Here is a 17931-nt window from a genome sequence, read left to right on the forward strand (position 1 = left end):
TTGTTGTTACTGTTCAGTCACTAAGTCGTGTCTGACTGAGACCTCATAGACTGTAGCCCAGCAGGCTCCTCTGTCCATGGGATTCTCCAGGCAAGAATACTGGAGTGGGTTGCCATTTCCTCTTCCAGTGGATCTTTCCAACCCCAGGATCAAACCCATGTCTCCTGCATTGGCAGGTGGATTCTTTATTGCTGAGCCAGGGGAGCCCTTAGTGAGTTACCCAGCACAAATGTATCATCTTGCTGTTCTGGAGATCAGCAGTCAAAAGTGGGTTTTATGGGCTGAAGTCAAGGTGTTGGCAAAGTTGTGGCCCTCCTAGAGGTTCTAGGGGTGAGTTCATTTCCTCTTCTTGGCCCAGGGACCCTTCATCTCCAAAGTGCATCCCTCCAAACTCTGCATCCAGTACCACATCTACTTTTCCCCTCCCTCTTACAAGGAATCTGGGATTACGGGACGGCCTTCGAATCTCATGACCAATGACTTAATTACACCTGTCAAGTCCCTTTGCCATGTAAGTCAACATGTTTTCAAGTTCTGGGGACTAGAACATGGACATCTTTAGGAGGTCATTATTCTGTCTACTGTGCCACCCTAGCACACATGACCTCTGGAAAACAAGAGATTGTTTAGCTTCCTGCCTTGGACACCACACTCCCCACAGCCTCATGGGATTCAGCTTGCAACTCTGCTGCTGGGAGCTCACTGAGGTGGGTCCTAGGGGAACAACTCCTCCCTCCAGACACTCAGAAGCACTTAGACAATGTGTACAGGTGCTGAGGTGGATTTCTGCTCCACCAGAAAAAAGCCCTGAAGATAGGTAGATGAGAAGGCAAGCTTATTTTCACAGCAACTCCAAGCCCAAATAAGTGAACACAAGAAGCAAAAGAGCACATTGACACTGAAGCATTAATCCGTAACAGTTAATATATATTAGCTGTTAGAATGTAACTGTCTGAGAGAGCAGGTTGTTTCTAGGTATAAGAATTGGAGTACAGAACTATTAGGACATAGAAGATTTGCCTCTATGTATATATTCTCCTTATATATAATTTCAGTAATATATACATTATTTCAAATATATGTAATTTCAAATACATATATGTGCACATATACATGTGTATCTTCTATGCCACAAGAGAATGAAAATTAAATATAGAGAGAAAGAAACCTCAAGCCAACAGAAGTATGAAGGGAATAAGAAATAAGAAAATGATAACTGGAAAACAAAAAGTAGGATGGACAGATATGAGAAAGCAAAATAAACATGAAAAGGATAATTTCATTCCATTAAAAAAAAATGTATTCATACTGAAATAAAAACAAATTTCAGCTCTTTTGTGTTTAAAAACTACACACTAAAATTTTTTAAATTACAAGAATGGAAAAGATATTCAAGACAGATACTAATATATAGAAGACAACAACATAAATACAAAACTAATTAGACTACAAAGCAAAAGGCTTTATTAATGAGATAGTCATTCCTTAATCATGAAGCTCTTCATTTGTCCCTCTAGGTTCCAAGATCCCTCATAAATGCCAAAATCCGTGGATATTCAAGTCCCATATAAAATGACGTGGTGGTTTAGTCGTTCAGTTGTGTGACTCTTTTCAACCCCATGGACAGTAGCCCACCAGGCTCTTCTGTCCATGGGACTCTCCAGGCAAGAATACTGGAGTGGGTTGCCGTTTCCTTCTCCAGAGGATACTGCTCACCTAGGGATTGAACCCGGATCCCCTGCATTGCAGGTAGATTCCATATAAAATGACAAGTCCCATATAAATGACATAGTATTTGCATATAACCTACATACCCCCTCTAATATACTTTGTGTGTGCTCAGTTGCTCAGTTGTATCTGACTCTTTGGCGAGACCATGGACTGTAGCCTGCCAGTCTCCACTGTCCATGGGATTTCCCAGGCAAGAATGCTGGAGTGGATTGCCCATTCCTTCTCCAGGGAGGAGGGACCCCCAACCCAGGTATCAAACCCTCATCTCCTGCATTGGCAGGTGGACTCCTTTACTACTGTGCCACCTGGAAGCCCCCTTATATATGATAAATCACCTCTAAATTACTTATAATACCTGATACAACATAAATGTTATGTAAATAGTTGCAAATACAATGTAAGTAATATGAGGCATGCAAACTCAAGTTTTGCTTTTTGGAACTTTTCTGGAAATTTTTTTTCAAATATTTTTGATTCCAGGCTAGTTGGTTCTACAGTATCTACAAATCACGCAGACACTGAGGGCTAACTACATATGCCTATCATCACAACTTCAAACATACAGTGAACAACAAAGAAAAGGATACAACTTAAAGAATCATGAAGAGAAACTGACAAATCCTCAACCATAGTAGGAAAGTTTATTATAACTCAGAAATGAAAATATCAAACTGAGAACAGAAAGGATATTAAAATTTTTTGTATAAGTAATAATTCTTCCTTAAAAAGGGATACAGAAATTATTTTTTATAAATTTATTTATTTTTAATTGAAGGATAATTGCTTTACAGAGTTTTGCTGTTTTCTGTCAAACCAAAATCTACTCTTAACATGTAAAAATATATAGTACTTAATTGTGAAATCCACATGAAGTACTCACCAAAAACTGATAATATATTATTAGATCACACTGAAAATTTCAAAAAGAGCCCTAAAAGCAGAGTTCATAGAAGATCATATTTTCTGACCAGAATGCAAAAATGTGGAAATTCACAACAGAATAATAATAAAAACAAACACACTTCCTTCATTTGGAACTTTACAATCACTCTTATAAATATAGTCAACCTTCTGAACAATGTTGTGGGGGGGTCCTCATTGAGTCAAAAAATCTGCATATAACTTTTGACACCCTCAAAACTTAACAACTAATAGCCTGCTATTGATGGGGAGCCTTACCGATAATATAAACAGTAGATGAACATGTTTTGGATGCTATATGTGTTGCATATTGATCTATTGTACTCTTACAATAAAGCTAGAGACAGTGCTAAGAAAATCATAAGGAAGGAAAAACACATTTATAGTGCTGTGCTGTACTGTATTTTTCGGGCTCCAAAATCACTGCAGATGGGGACTGCAGCCATGAAATTAAAAGACGCTTACTCCTTGGAAGGAAAGTTATGACCAACCTAGACAGCATATTAAAAAGCAGAGACATCACTTTGCCAACCAAGGTCCGTCTTGTCAAGGCTGTGGTTTTTCCAGTGGTCATGTATGGATGTGAGAGTTGGACTATGAAGAAAGCTGAGTGCAGAAGAATTGATGCTTTTGAACTGTGGTGTTGGAGAAGACTCTTGAGAGTCCCTTGGACTGCAAGGAGATCCAACCAGTCCATCCTAAAGGAGATCAGACCTGAGTGTTCATGGGAAGGACTGATGTTGATGCTAAAACTCCAATATTTTGGTCACCTGATGTGAAGAGCTGACTCGTTTGAAAAGACCCTGGTGCTAGGAAAGATTGAAGGCAGAAGGAGAAGGGGATGACAGAGGATGATGGTTGGATGGCATCACCAACTCGATGGAGGTGAGTTTGAGAAAACTCCAGGAGTTTGTGATGGACAGGGAGGCCTGGCGTGCTATGGTTCATGGGGTTGCAAAGAGTTGGACATGACTGAGCAACTGCACTCAACTGTATTTTTTTAATATTTATTTTAAAATTTTTTTTGGTTGTGCCTCGAGGCATTCAAGATCTTAGTTCTCTGAGCAGAGATTGAACCAGCACTCCCTGTAGTGGAAGTGCAGTCTTAAGCGCTGGACCGCCAGGGAAGTACCCTGTACTCTATTTATCAGTACAATACGTTTACATCCTATGCTTAGAAAATGAATCAACTGCCAGTATCTATATCAACACTGTCTTACATGATAGAAAACTCTGTATGTTATATGTATTACTAACACTAGACGTCACAAATAAAAGATAAATGTTTCTTTGTCACATTATTTACAAGTGTGTTACCAATATGACTGCTTCAGTAGGAAAGCTTCACAGTGGCTCAGCTTGTACACTAATGAATGAATCATTATAAAAATTTCATGTCTCCCAGTATTATAGTCATATTTCATAATACAGCACCGGAAATGTTCCACTTTAAAAAACACTTGTGATGGTAGGCTGAGATGCAGTTCTTCCAATTATGAGAGAGAGGCATACTGTATAGTAATGGAATTCTTTGAAAACAAAGTTATAAAACAGTAATAAAATATTAAACATCACTGACCTTATGCCTCTGTAAGGATAGGCCATCCACTTCAAGTCTTGCACACTGTTTTTGTTGTTTAGTCGATAAGCTGTGTCTGACTTTTTTTCTTTGAAGTTTTTATTGTAGTAAGATACGTATAACAGGGAATTACCATTTTAACCATTTTTTAGTGTATACAATTCAGAGGGATTAAGTGCATTCCCAGTGTTGTGCAACCAGCATCATCCATCTCCAGAACTTTCTCATCAGCCCAAGTGAACAATAACTATACATTATCCCTGCTCCTCAGTCTCTAGGAACTACTGCTCTCTACTTTGTCTCTATGAATTTGCCTAATCTATGCATGTCCTATAAATAGAATAACATACTTTTTAACCTCTTGTATCATGTCCGACGCTTTTGGGACCCCACAAACCGTAGCCCAGGAGGTTCCTCTCTCCATGGGATTCTCCAGGCAAGAATACTAGAGTGGGTTGCCATTTCCTCCTCCAGGGGATCTTCCTGACCCAGGGATCAAACTCATGTCTTCTGCATTGGTAGGCAGATTTTTTACCACTGAGCCACCTGGGAAGCATCTCCATGTGTATTTCTGTATAGTTATTGAAAATAATCTGCATATGAGTGAACCCACGCTGTTCAAACTCTGATTATTCAAGGGTCAACCGAAACACTTGGGTAAAAAAAAAAATAGAAATAAGCATTTTAAATTACATTAGTGTGTTATTTTTTCTATATCAATTGAATGTAAAAACAAAACACATTCCAAACATTGACAGTTCAGTTCAGTTCAGTTCAGTCGCTCAGTCATGTCTGACTCTTTGCGACCCCATGAATCACAGCACGCCAGGCCTCCCTGTCCATCACCAACTCCCGGAGTTCACTCAGACTCACGTCCATCGAGTCAGTGATGCCATCCAGCCATCTCATCCTCTGTCGTCCCCTTCTCCTCCTGCCCCCAATCCCTCCCAGCATCAGAGTCTTTTCCAATGAGTCAACTCTTCACATGAGGTGGCCAAAGTACTGGAGTTGCAGCTTTAGCATCATTCCTTCCAAAGAACACCCAGGACTGATCTCCTTTAGGATGGACTGGTTGGATCTCCTTGCAGTCCAAGGGACTCTCAAGAGTCTTCTCCAACACCACAGTTCAAAAGCATCAATTCTTCGGCAGTTACTATTTTTAACAAAGCTGATGGACTTGATTTTTATCATTCATTATCGGGATTAGAATCAAACTTTGTTTGCTTAATCCTTATGCATTTTTGTTTACATAAACCAGGGAAACAATCTGATAGCAATTGAGTGAATAAACCAGAATATAAGTTCACAACTTACTATGTGCCAAAAAGATTTATGTAAAAAGGGAAACCTACCTTTGTCCAAATGAATTATCTAGGAACTATGCCCCAAAGTGCAAAATTAATGGTCAAGTAATACTGAATAAGAAGAAGAAAGAATGCATGGTGAAAATAACTTAAGATTTGGCAATAAAAAATTTTTTTTGCCACACGGAGTAGCATGCAGGATTTTCATGCCCCAGCAAAGAATGGAACCCACACCCTCTGCAATGGAATTGTGGAGTACCAACCACTGGACTGTCACAGAATTCCGAAGAGCTGGCAGTCTTTTAAGTTGATCCTTTAATATTAATTTCCTTTTTCAGTATGTTTTCCTAATCTTGCATTTGATAATAGCAACTCCTCTTCAAGGCTGGACTTCCATGTGTTATATCTAGAAGAGACTCTTTCCTTTACTGATAAGTTATAGTATAACTATCTGATTAAACACTTATATTTAGAAAAGACTGGATTTCTACCAGACTTCTCAGGAGGCACTACTGTTTAAAGATTCTGCCTGTCAATGCGGGAGAAACCTGCCAAGAGGCATGGGATTGTACCAGTCTCCCCTCATTGGGTGGCCTCTATGTGGAGAACCAACCAAGGACTCTTCATTATGTACTAAAAATGCCTGGAAATATGTTTAGGAGGTTTCCAGTGGGAAGAGGCTGAGCTGTATGGTAGCAAACCCATCTAGAGAGAAGTGATCAAACTCTTCTTTGAAGTAACTGATGAGAGGAATCAATGCACTGAAACAAGTAACATTGGTAATTGGTGTCTACACATTCAACTTTAAAGCGATGTCTAGATGACTGGTGTGTGAACAGAGTGAGAAAGTATACCAGAATATACCCAGCAATATTTGACTATAAATAAGTTTATCCCAGCAAGGCAATGAGTGAATGAGTGAAGTCGCTCAGTCGTGTCTGACACTTTGCAACCCCGTGGACTTGCTAAATGTTTACCAATACAATTCAGAGTGATAGAATCTGTAAAGAAATTAGTTTTCAACTTTAAACTAGTGCTGTATAACAGGGATGCCATGTGGAGACATAAATTCATTGCAGCCAATCCTTTAAAAAGATGTCTTTTTCATCATAGGGGACTGGAATGGAAAAGTAGGAAGTCAAGAGATACCGGAGTAACAGGCAAATTTGGCCTTAGAGTACAAAATGAAGCAGGGCAAGGCTAACAGAGTTTTGCCAAGAGAATGTACTGGTCATAGCAAACACCCTCTTCCAACAACACAAGAGAAGACTCTACACATGGACATCACCGGATGGTCAATATCAAAATCAGATTGATTTTATTATTTGCAGCCAAAGATGGAGAAGCTCTATACAGTCAGCAAAAACAAGATTGGAGGCTGACTGTGGCTCAGATCATGAACTCCTTATTGCCAAATTCAGACTGAAATTGAAGAAAGTACGGAAAGCCACTAGACCACTCAGGTATGAACTAAATCAAATCCCTTACAATTATACAGTGGAAGTGAGAAATAGATTCAAGGGATTAGATCTGATAGACAGAGGGCCTGAAGAACTATGGATGGAGGTTCATAACACTGTATAGGAGGCAGGGATCAAGACCATCCCCAAGAAAAAGAAATGCAAAAAGGCAAAATGGTTGTCTAAGGAGGCCTTACAAATAACTGAGAAAAGAAAAGAAGTGAAAGGCAAAGGAGAAAAAGAAAGATATACCCATTTGAATTAGGAGTTTCAAAGAAGAGCAAGGAGAGATAAGAAAGCCTTCCTCAGTGATCAATGCAAAGAAATAGAGGAAAACAATAGAATGCAAAAGACTAGAGACCTCTTCAAGAAAATCAGAGATACCAAGGGAACATTTCATGCAAAGATGGGCACAATAAATGACAGAAATGGTATGGACCTAACAGAAGCAGAAGATATTAAGAAGAGGTGGCAAGTGTACACAGAAGAACTATACAAAAAAGATCTCTATGATCCAAATAATCACCATGGTGTGATCACTCACCTAGAGCCAGACATCCTGGAATGCGAAGTCAAGTGGGCCTTAGGAAGCATCACTATGAACAAAGCTAGTGGAGATGACAGAATTCCAGTTGAGCTCCTTCAAATCCTAGAAGATGATGTTGTGAAAGTGCTGCACTCTATATGCCAGCAAATTTGGAAAACTCAGCAGTGGCCATGGGACTGGAAAAGGTCAGTTTTCATTCCAATCCCAAAGAAAGGCAATGCCAAAGAATGTTCAAACTACCACACAATTGTACTCATCTCACATGCTAGCAAAGTAATGCTCAAAATTCTCCAAGCCAGGCTTCAACAGTACGTGAACCATGAACTTCCAGATGTTCAAGCTGGATTTAGAAAAGGCAGAGGAACCAGAGATCAAATTGCTTACATCTGCTGGATCATAAAAAAACAAGAGAATTCCAGAAAAACATATACTTCTGCTTCATTGATTACACTAAAGCCTTTGACTGTGTAGCTCAGAACAAACTGTGGAAAATTCTTCAAGAGATGGGAATACCAGACCACTTTACCTGTCTCCTGAGAAATCTGTATGCAGGTCAAGAAGTAACAGTTAGAACTGGACATGGAACAACAGACTGGTTCCAAATTGGGAAAGGAGTACATCAAGGCTGTATATTGTCACCCTGCTTATTTAACTTATATGCACAGTACATCATGAGAAATACCAGGTTGGATGAAGCACAAGCTGGAATCAACACTGCCAGGAGAAATACCAATAATCTCAGATACACAGGTGACACCACCCTTATGGCAGAAAGTGAAGAAGAACTGAAAAACCTCTTGATAAAAGTGAAAGAGAGTGAAAAAACTGGCTTAAAACTCAACATTCAAAAAACGAAGATCATGGCATCTGGTCCCATCACTTCATGGTAAATAGATGGGGAAATAATAGAAACAATGACAGACTTTATTTTGAGGGGCTTCAAAATCACTGCAGGTAGTGATTGCAGCCATGAAGTTAAAAGACATTTGCTCCTTGGAAGAAAAGCTATGACCAGCCTAGACAATATATTAAAAAGCAGTCTTATTTTGCCAACAAAGGTCCTTCTAGTCAAAGCTATGGTTTCTCCAGTAGTCATGTATGGATGTGAGAGTTGGACTATAAACAAAGCTGAGCGCCGAAGAATTGATGCTTTTGAACTGTGGTGTTGGAGAAGACTCTTGAGAGTCCCTTGGACTGCAAAGAGATCCAACCAGTCCATCATAAAGGAAGTCAGTCCTGAATATGCATTGGAAGGACTGATGCTGAAGCTGAAACTCCAATACTTTGGCCACCTGATGCGAACTGACTCACTGGAAAAGACCCCAATGCTGAGAAAGACTGAAGGCAGGAGAAGGGGATGACAGAGCATGAGATGGCCGGATGGCATCACTGGACAACTCAATGGACATGAGTTTGAGCAAGCTCTGGGAGTTGGTGATAGACAGGGAAGCCTGGTGTTCTGCAGTCCATGGAGTAGCAAAGAGTCGGACACGGTTGAGTGACTGAACTGAACTGAATCCTTAAAAATTCTATGGGCCAGGAAAACATGAAAAACTAGAACCAGGGGATGTCCACGGTGGTGTAGTAGATAGGAATCCGTCTGCGAATGCAGGAGACATGGGTTTGATCCCTGATCTGGGAAGACTCCACATGTCATGGAGCAACTAAGTCCATGTACCACAACTACTGAGCCTGTGCTCTAGAGCCCAGGAGCCACTACTACTGAGCCCAAGGGCTGCAACTATTGAGGCCCACTCACCTAAAGCCTGTGCCCTGAAACAAGAGAAGCCACCAGAATGAGAAAACTGTGCACCACAACTGGAGAGGAGCCCCTGCTTGCTGCAACTAGAGAAAAGTCTGAGCAGCAACAAAGACCCAGCACAATAAAACAAACAAACAACAGAATAAGAATACGTGTGAAAGTCACTCAGTGATGTCGTTTGTGATCCCATGGACTATACCGTCCATGGAATTCTCCAGACTAGAATGCTTGAGTGGGTAGCCTTTCCCTTCTCCAGGGGATCTTCCCAACCCAGGGATTGAACCCAGGTCTCCCGCATAGCAGGCGGATTCTTTACCAGCTGAGCCATGAGGGAAGCCTAAGGAATAAACTCTGACTTGCTGTAGGAATGGATGCAGGGCTGGAGAAGGGGTGGGGTTAGGGGAGTAGGAGTAGGGAGGGGGCTGTGGAAATCTCTGGGTAGGGCTGCAGCTGTGCACAAGGTCACAATGCAGTGAGTCAGAGTTTTCAGTATTTAGTTATCCGTGTGGGTTAAGTTGTCCAGCATAACACCTGTGCCCAATCAATACCTGTGGTGGACCAGGTACAAAGGACCTATAAAGTGATGAACTAGACAGTGATGTGTCATAGTGAGTCACAGCATGCTAAATATGCATGTCACAAGGAAGCAGAGCTGATAAATCCAGATAATCAAGAGCAGGACTTCCCAGGTGGCTCAGTGGTAAGACTCCGCCTGCCAATGCAGGAGACCTGTGTTCAATCCCTGGTCAGGAAGATCCCCTGAAGAAGGAAATGGCAACCCACTCCAGTATTCTTGCCTGGGAAATCCTATGGACAGAGGAGCCTTGGCAGGCTATAGTCCAGTGGGTCGCAAAGACTCAGACATGACTTAATAACTAAACAACAATTAAAAGAAGAAAACTATCTCAGTTCTAGGGTCTGATATCAGAGACCCATTGCATATAAAGATCGGAGATCTGCCCATGAATTTTCCACATTCTTAGAAGTATCAGTTCTCTGTTTTTCTTCTAACCAGAGTGTGACTGAGGCCAAGCTCGCTCTGTTCGCCCCATGATAGGCCAATGAAACTGAGAGATGAGGTGTTGAGGCAAGGAAGAGACTTTAACCTGGGAACCAGCAGACCGAGAAGATGGCAGCCTATTGCCTCAAAATAACTATTTTATCAGGGTCTGAATACCAGGGTCTTTTATATATTACAGATGACGGGAGGTGAGGAAGCAAAGTAAAAAATCCCATTAATCTTGCAAATGTCTCCTAGAATGGCAAGCCTCAGGCAGGGGACGTGTTAATTCTTCCTTCCTGCCATCCACAGGTGGCCAAAGTTCTGAAGAAAGGCACTTTAGTTTAACAGTTAGGCAGAGGGGCAGGATTCTGAGGCAAATCATTCTGTATGATTATAATAACAAAAGCAATGAAAAGCAAGTCAAAGAAACAGTTCCAACATGGAGTCAGAATTGACTTCCTCCCTGCAATAAGAGGTCTTCGATTTTAAACTTTTGCTGGTGATTCACAGCTAATCCTACAGGAGATCTGACTGGCTCAATTTGGCAACCCTGTCATTCTATCAACGCAACTTCTGAAAAATATCTGCCTTGCTCAAAGCCTAAGGGGCAGTGGGGGCCACATCATATCACTACTGGGCAGTTCTTACATTGATCCCAAGAACAAGGAATGATGATTAATGAAAGTAATGAATATCATTATCAAAATTGCTTTGAAGGTCATAGCCTGAGAAGCTATGGGAAATACCCCCCAACAGCTGAAGGAAAGTCAGACACCTAGAAAGGAGAATTCGATATGTGGATCAACACTATTAGAGCCAGAAATAATATCACTGGGCTCATCGGCTTAAAATGTAGATCATACTTATCTGGCAGGGGAGATACCATGATCACGAAGGTGGTTTTCCCAGGGCGAGGCTTATCCATTGCACTCCGGATGCGCTGACCCCTGCGATTTCCCCAAATGTGGGAAACTCGACTGCATAATTTGTGGTAGTGGGGGACTGCGTTCGCGCTTTCTCCTGAAAAAAAAAAAAAAGAGAAAAAAAATAAAATAAAATGTAGATCATCTTTATTAGTTTAAACCAAAATAAAATAACGTCATCTACTGCTATATAAAAAGTCAATACAATATACAGAGTCCATAAAGTTATTCATTAAACAAACCTAAAGACAGGGTGGACACATTGCCTAATTAGTAACCAGTTTTTAAAACTCAAATGGTGATATTTAAGCAGCAGGGTAAACCACTCATGCATGTCAGCCCTGCCCTTGCATATAATTATGTCACTGCTGCAGCTGAACCAGATAATGGCTGTCTTTCACTTTGTCTTGCTTAATGGCTAAATACAAGGATTTATCATGCCCTAAATACACCCAACAATTTCTAATCAATAAATGCTGAAAAGTAGACTAAGATAAGGAATAGTTAGAAACCACTTCACGAGCTAAGGTTTTTTGGTGATCTGCCAAGTCACAGTACTGCCTTCATTTGGGGAAAAAGGTAGAATACATGAAGTGTCACTGAGGAGAGCAGTGCGTGTGTTAGTTGCTGCTCAGCCGTGTCTGACTCTTTGTGACCCCGTAGACTGTAGCCCACCAGGCTCCTCCGTCCATAGAATTCTCCAGGCAAGAATACTGGAGCCGGTAGTCATTCGCTTCTCCAGGGGATCTTCCTGACCCAGGAATCAAACCCAGGTCTACCACATCGCAGGCAGATTATTTACCATCTGAATTCCACACAATCTGAGGCTATTTCCTTATGAGTTGTGTTGCTGAGTCATTATAGCATGTTCTAAGTCATGAAAATTCACACTTGCTTGATGATTCGGACCACATCTGTTAGAAACTTGAAGAAATCTGTCTTCTAGTAGGGCTTCCCAGGTGGCACCAGTGATAAAGAACCTGCCTGCCAGGGCAGAAGACTAAAGAGACATGGGCTCGATTCCTGGGTCGGGAAGATCCCCTGGAGGACGGCATGGCAACCCTCTCCAGTATTGTTGCCTGGAGAATCCATGGGCAGAGAAGCCTGGCAGACTATAGTCCATGGGGTCGCAAAGAGTCGGACATGACTTCTAGTACTCCTGTAGAAAAAGTGAAAAGTTATGCAGTTAAACATTATCACTGTCAATTATCTCTGGATGCAATGACCAGATTGTTACACAAATTCGGTCTGTGAAGATCTCTCTCCTGTCTGTGTCTCTCCTAATTTAGGAAGAAACCGAACAGACTCTATCTTTGAAAGCAGGGCTCCATCTTGGGCCAGACTGTGGACTTTGAGCTATATGCCCAGTATCTATGGAAACACACACCAGCCTGGAAAACCAGGCCCCCGGAAGGAAGAGTCCCAGGGCTCGTACCTAGACTCTCTGTTGCGTAAAATAATACCCTAATTATCTGTATAACTGCATAGAATCATACATTCTATTATGCTTATTGGGGTATGACCACAGGCCTAATGATAATTCTCCACTGTTAACTAATTAGGCTTAAGGCATGTGAATCACAGGTTAACTTTGACTGTATCTTTCTTTTTCCTTTGTTCAGACCAGTTTCACAGAATTTGGGGAAGCGGGTTTGTGCACGTACACTTAGGGTATATAATGTTTTCACAAAAACTGGTCAGGGTTCTTGGCTAAGAGGAGACTCTGCCTTGGGCCCTCTGGTGTAATAAACTGCAGTCCACTCTCTGCATCGTCCTTCTGAGTTCGTTTCCCGGAATGTGTGGCTACAACACTAAGACATAAAAAGGGAAGTTCCTTCATTGTACACAGCTCTGAAGTAATGTTGGAGAAGTCTAAATAAAAGATGGTTGAGAAATCACGGCAGAGAACATTCAATTATGTAATGATCCTAAGTAAAAAATAAATGGGACTGTCTTGAAAAACATTCATCTGAGGCCTCCCTCTTGGCATTCTGATTCTCATTACTTTATGGGAAAAAAAGTAACTCGAGTACTATTAAAGAAAAAGGATGCTTCTGCAATCTTGGGTTAGCAACTTAAATATAGCTTTAAAATGGTATGCAAGTGAAAATATAGCCTTAAAAACAGATATTAGAAAGATTGAAAATAAACTAGGCATACAATTCAGGAAGATAGGCAAAGTATATCAAATAGCCACCACCCCCAAAGAGAAGGAATCAATAAACACAAAAGCAGAAATGAAATCAGAAACAAAAAACTGATCTTGTTAGGAGAAGCACACTGAAACCCCCCACCCTGGCCAGGCACCATAGTAACCATTCACATGAGTTGTTTTATGACAGGAGATCCTGATAAGGAATACGGAACTAATAAGCCACCACCAACCGGAAGAGTTTGGGAAAGGTTGAAAGGAGACACCACGTGTCCATCCACTTCCCAGAATCCCTCTTGCTAGCATTCATCTTGGCTGAGCGATGCATGTGCCACCAGGAAAGACTCTGAATTAGAATGATTGGCCAAAGACCCCCCGGAAACTAATCCTATCACCATAAAACCCGAGACTGCGAGCTGTGCAGCAGAGCAGTTCTCCTGGGTTCCCTTACCCTGCTGCTCTCCAGCCGGGTGCCCTTTCCCAATAAAATCTCTTGCTTTGTCAGCGGATGTGTCTCCTCGGACAATTCATTTCCGAGTGTTAGACAAGAGCCCAGTTTCGGGCCCTGGAAGGGGTCCCCCTTCCTGCAACAATTTGACCAATTATCATCAAAAGTTTGTTAGTTGAATAAAATAGATAAATTTGATCTAGAATTAAGATACATTTAAACAACAGTAGAAACAGGAAAGATATATAAGTACTGGGCACAGAGACTTTTAAAGTTATAAAAAAAATTACCCAGAGAAATGTATTGAACTGGCTTATTGATAAACTCTAAATTTATTAGGACTGATGGACTTGCCTGGTGGCTCAGACAGTAAAGAATCTGCCTGCAATGTGGGAGACCTGGGTTTGATCCCTGGGTTGGGAAGATCCCCTGGAGGAGGGCATGGCAACCCACTCCAGTATTCTTGCCTAGAGAATCCCCTTGGACAGAGGAGCCTGGTGGGGTTCAGTCCATGGGTTTGCAAAGCACTGAGCGACTAAGCACACATATTAGGAATGATAGTTTAAAATAGCTGATTTTTTGTTCCTGAATAGCGGACATCTGCCAGCAGATCCACAGTTCCTCTCTTAGTTGTAGATTTCAGTTTGACGTTTTTGTGTGCAATTTAAGCCTCTCCCCTTCCACCTGAAAATGTCTGACCTAAGAGTTGACTCACTGGAAAAGACTCTGATGCAGGGAGGGATTGGGGGCAGGAGGAGAAGGGGACGACAGAGGATGAGATGGCTGGATGGCATCACTGACTCGATGGACGTGAGTCTGAGTGAACTCCGGGAGTTGGTGATAGACAGGGAGGCCTGGTGTCCTGCAATTCATGGGGTCGAAAAGAGTCGGACACGACTGAGCGACTGAACTGAACTGAAGCTTGGAAAATTGCAGTGGAAAAGAGGGGTGGGGCGGCAGTCTTCTCTCTCCTCCCTGACCCCACCCCCCTCACTGGATGTCTGTTGCTAGTTCAGCCCCCACCCAACCCCTGACCAGGCAGGGTGAGTTGTGGGTGAACTTTATAGACTGGAATGGTGGTTATCTGGCCTCCTGACTTCCTGAAGTCCATTTCCATGCCTCCACACCCCACAGGCCCCCCAGAGCACGAAATGGCAACCAACTCTAGTATTCTTGCCTGGAGAATCCCAAGGACAGAGGAGGCTGGCGGGCTACAGTCCAGGGGGTTACAAAGAGTTGGACACAACTGAGTGACTTTCACTTTACTTCTGATGATGTGCTTTGTCTAATCTTGGAGCCCCTGTTCCTAGGGGATCTCCTACCAGGAAGCCCCTATTTGTAACCCACCTTCAGCTCCTGTTTCTGAAGTCTCAACCCACTTGTACCCTTCCTCTGGAGTCTCTCTTCTCCAGGTCATCCTTCTGGGCATGTCCTTGTCAAGGTGACTTAGCCGGAGACTTTCTTTGCCCAATGCTGGAGGTGTAGGCTGCTTCCTGTGAGGCTCTCTTCTCTGTCAGCCCCCTGGCTCCAGCAAGTCCCTTAGCTGTGTCCACCAAATGCCAGGGGGCACATGAAGGCTCCTGGAGCAGTTCTTTGAAACCCTCTTGTTTAGTTTGAGGTGAGGGGAAAAAACCCCTCATTCTTCCATTATCTGGGGAGCAAAAATAAATATCAGAGAAACTGTACTGCTGATTTCTTAAAGAATTTCTTCATTTTCACTAAAACCCCTAAAATACTAGACAAAATAAAAAATTTTTTAAATGTCCAACTACGCAATTTTTTGTTAGTCCTTTCTCCTGGGATGCAGCTTTCTGAGGGTCAATTACTAACATACATGTAATTGGATGCCCAGAAAAAGACAGTAAAAAAATGGTCCTGGGTATATATGCCTTGGTTGCATGCTCCAGTTTGCAGAGAGAAATTCTGGTTCCTCCTCACCATTCTAATTTTCCATTTTCTGCCTCAGTCACAAATTCAAGCAGAGTCAGCTCTTAACCAGAAATGTCCAAACCTTCCTACTGAAGCCCAATCCGCAGTACAGATGTTCTCTTCTCTCACGGTGAGTTTTTAGTTCCTGCTATCTAACATGGATGAATTTAAATCTCATCATAAATAGATTCTACAAAAAGGAAAAAAAAAATCAACCATCTTCAAGAAATAAAGCGTTCAAAAGATCCAGACTCAGAGATGACCAAGATGTTGGCGCTGATAGGGAATTTAAAATAACCATGAAAGAAATGTCAACCGATCTAGAGGCATTAAAAGGACAGCGCATTAACAGATGGGGAATTTCACTAGAAAAAGGGAACTTTCATAGGAAAGACGGAAACCATAAAACAGTCAAGTGGAGATGCCAGAAACAAACATGAGATCAGAGATGAAGAATTTCTTCAATAAGCTTACGGGCAGCCTGAAAACTAGAGAAGAAGGAAAGCAATGGACTTGAAAATAAGTCAGTAGGGATCATACAAACATAAAGACAAAAAAAAATAAGGAACAACTATGGGTTAACAATAAAATGTTCTTGTTATTGTAAAGTTATTGTCAACTATGGGTTAACAACAAAAAGTCCCTTGAATTGCAAGGAGATCAAACCAGTCAATCCTAAAGGAAATCAACCCTGAATATTTATTGGAAGGACTGATGCTGAAGCTCCAGTACTTTGGCCTCCTGGTGCGAGGAGCCAACTCATTAGAAAAGAATCTGATGCTGGGAAAGATTGAAGGCAGGAGGAGAAGGGGACAACAGAAGACGAGATGGTTGGATGCCATCACTGACTCGATGGACATGAATTTGAGCAAGCTCCGGGAGATAGTGAAGGATGGGGAAGCCTGGTGTGCTGCAGTCCATGGAGTCAAAAAGAGTTGGATAGGACTGAAGTGACTTAGCATGCATGCATAGAAGAGTAGTGACTATTTTCAGTGGAATCTTTCCACAGCCCTACAAATACATATAGGCCAACAGTGACGTCACCCACAACACAACCAGGGCAGCACGGAGCCTCCCTCTCCTCTCAGGAGAGAAAGCTCTCCCTCCTCGTCTCTTCTCCCTTTTCCACCTTCCAGGGCTGCATCACTGACTCAATGGACATGAGTTTGAGCAAGCTCTGGGAGACGGTGAAGGACAGGGAAGCCTGGTGTGCTGCAGTCCATGGGGTTGGAAAGAGTCAGACTGAGCAACTGAACAACAGATGGGTTAACAAGCTAACATACATGTAATTGGAATCCCAGAGAAAGAGTGAGAGAGGGCAGAAGACTACTTGAAGATATAACGGCCAAGAATTTTCCAAAAATCAGTGAAATAACACAAGCCATAAAGTCAAGGAAGGAAAAAACCCCTAAAAACATCAAACTGCTGAGAACCAAAGTTTCAAAGCAAAAACTTGAAGATAGAGGGGAAAGTACATTACACAGAGATCCAGGACCACAGGCTGATCATCGTGAGTGACTGGCAGGCTGACCCACTGCTGGATTTTGCATCTCTGTCCACAGGCTACAGAGACAGAGAAGCTCATGAGGACTAGTCCTGGCGTCTCTGGGTTTGGAGCTTCTCCAGAGTCCTGCACCTTCGTGGTCTTACCACCTTGTTTTTGAGAATACCAGTGCCTTGGCTTACAACAACAGAATGGAGGATCTCCAAGCCTAGGTTTTGCAGGCTCCAAAATGTGGGGTGTGAGACTGGGCTCTCTTTCTGTAAGTTGGGTTTATGTGGTGCTTTCTACAATTCTAGTTCAGTTCAGTTCAGTTCAGTCACTCAGTTGTGTCCAACTCTTTGCAACCCCATGAATCGCAGCATGCCAGGCCTCCCTGTCCATCACCAACTCCCAGAGTTCACTCAGACTCACGTCCATCGAGTCAGTGATGCCACCCAGCCATCTCATCCTCTGTCGTCCCCTTCTCCTCCTGCCCCCAATCCCTCCCAGCATCAGAATCTTTTCCAATGAGTCAACTCTTCGCATGAGGTGGCCAAAGTACTGGAGTTTCAGCTTCAGCATCATTCCTTCTAAAGAAATCCCAGGGCTGATCTCCTTCAGAATGGACTGGTTGGATCTCCTTGCAGTCCAAGGGACTCTCAAGAGTCTTCTCCAACACCACAGTTCAA

General features: G+C 42.3%; 1 non-coding gene across 1 annotated transcript; it reads left to right on the forward strand.

Moving 5' to 3' along the window:
• Positions 1 to 11166: 11166 nt before the first annotated feature.
• On the forward strand, positions 11167 to 11330 carry LOC147359471 (U1 spliceosomal RNA). The gene has a single exon (XR_015141400.1). It is a non-coding gene; the product is annotated as a U1 spliceosomal RNA (small nuclear RNA).
• The last annotated feature ends 6601 nt before the right edge of the window (positions 11331 to 17931 follow it).

The sequence above is a fragment of the Bos grunniens genome, chromosome 14, assembly GCF_055505025.1.
Source record: "Bos grunniens cultivar Pamir isolate PY7600 chromosome 14, Bosgru_T2T1.0, whole genome shotgun sequence".
NCBI lineage: Eukaryota > Metazoa > Chordata > Mammalia > Artiodactyla > Bovidae > Bos > Bos grunniens.